Source organism: Pteropus alecto, unplaced genomic scaffold (assembly GCF_000325575.1).
Source record: "Pteropus alecto unplaced genomic scaffold, ASM32557v1 scaffold148, whole genome shotgun sequence".
In the NCBI taxonomy this organism is placed as follows: Eukaryota; Metazoa; Chordata; class Mammalia; order Chiroptera; family Pteropodidae; genus Pteropus; species Pteropus alecto.
Genome location: NW_006442105.1, coordinates 329,236 through 331,455, shown reverse-complemented (window position 1 = coordinate 331,455; position 2,220 = coordinate 329,236).

Here is a 2,220-nt window from a genome sequence, read left to right as displayed (position 1 = left end):
CAGTCTGTCCTTCCCCTAAGCCAGCCACACTCCACTTTACAGACCCGCCCCCCCACCAACCCACTCAGAAAGCACCAGAGAAGAACCAGAAGTTGCCTTCCACCTCAAGCCATGCACCCTTAAACCTGCTCTTGTGCCCGGTGGAGGGTGTCAGACAAGCGTCCTGTGCTGTCTGTGCAATGCCCAGGTTGGTGATGACTGGAGCATCCACCTGTGAGCTACCAGATGGAGAAAAGGATGGCCTATCTGTTCAGAGTAATACTGTTTCCAAAGTTTTACAAAAGACAGGAAAAATCTGGATTTCCTTTTTAAAGTAGACCCCGATATTGATGTGGCTGGTGCTGGTGTGTGCTGTCCTTTTACCCCACTGGCAGGCACATTCACAGACACTCATGTGGGATCAACAATGCCATATATTAGCATATCCAAAGTGCCTTAAGAATATATTTCCTCTCATTATTGAAGTGATGATGCCACCAGAGAGTCAGGTGCTGTCTGCCCAGCTGAGAAGAGCAAGATGCTTAATAACCAGGAGCCCAGCCCAAGCCCCAGGACCTCTCTCAACCTTCTTTTTGCACTGCATTTAAGAAATATTCACAGAGTAGCAGCTGGTAGGCCTAATAACAAAACCAACAAGAATGTTCGCAAAAGATTTAACACAAGAGACAGAAAAGGTTCTGGAAGTGGCCCCATGCCTGTTACTACAAATGACCCTGGCCGTGAAGTTGGCCTCCCTTGGCAGCAAGCTGATGGGATCATTGCTCACTCATAGCTAAACATTCAGTCATCCGACCCAGATCCAAGCAAGATTTCCATAAGCGAAGGAATGGACCTCCTAAACCTTAGGGGAGAGGCTGTAAAACAAAAAAGAATTTTAAATATCCATGATGACATCCATGTTTAAAGGAATTAGGTCCTTTGCTTGCCTGCTTCAACTTCTAAAAGAGCTATAATTCAGCTGAAAGACTCTCAAATTAGGCATGTCATACACATACAAAAAAAACAAAATTTCTCTAAATGTTCCACTATTGTGCTTAGGATATTAAATTATGCAACTTTATCACAGGACTTCTATTCCTTAATTTACTGGAAAGAATTTAAAATACTAAAATTACAACCTATGATAGTCTTACGATTCATATGTCCAGATTCTTAAAGGCTTGACAAGATCTACCTTTCACCATATTTGATAGCTGATGTCCTGATGCTATCAAAGTTGAAAGTGTTCCATAACATGAAAGCATTTGATAAAGTCTCCCAACTCAACCTGACAAAAAGAAAAAAAGATTTTTGAAAAATTATAGAAAAAAAGTGTTTACAAAGCTAATGTAAATGGACGGAAATGCAACTCACTCTTCTCTCTTGAAAACACCATTTCACATTCAGTGCTCATGAAAACTCACCCTGTGTGTGCCAAGTCTCAAGCAAGCCTGAAGAAACAGCCTATAAGTGTTCTTATAGCTTCTTCCTGAATTCAAACGACTCCACCTTTTACAGGTAGTCCTGTGTGTGTATGTGTGTTTTCCCATTTTGTTGTTTGGGGCTTTTTTAAAGCATACACTAAAATAATATTTTCTCCTATCTATTACACTAAACTGGGGAAACTGACTTCTCTGTTACTTGGTCAGTTCAGCCCCTGGGACCCTTAGAACCTATCAAAATTACAAACTATCCACTATACAGATGGAATTACCAACACAGAGTTTAAGAAATGGACAAACTGTGTGCCCTGGGTAGATGGCTGCTGTGCATGTGTGCACACACACACATTAAGTGCTCATGAAGCAATTTAAAGTACTTATCAGTAAAAACACTATGTTAATAGACGTTAGGAACAGGTAAACTTTACAGTGATCCATGCAAAAATATTCCTAAACTTCTTATAAAATAAAATGTGGAAAAAAATTATAAAGAGTAGTTACTATAAAAAATAAGGTTACCAAAGGCTCAGGGGTCAGGTGTCCCACTCACCAACCAAAGCTGAATGCCAAACCAGAGCTACAGTCCTGACCTAGCAGCCAGAGGCATAAGTAGAGCAGGGTCCCATCCCCAACTAAAGTCCACAGAACTTGAAACAATGGGGTGGAAAAGGGGAAAACACATCCCCACCCTGCCTGACAGACTGCTGAGAGGGGACAAACCCTCTCCCCTTACCCCCTCTGAAAACAACTCTGAGAACAACTCACTCCCATCAACACAAGTTGGGCACATTTAGGCAAA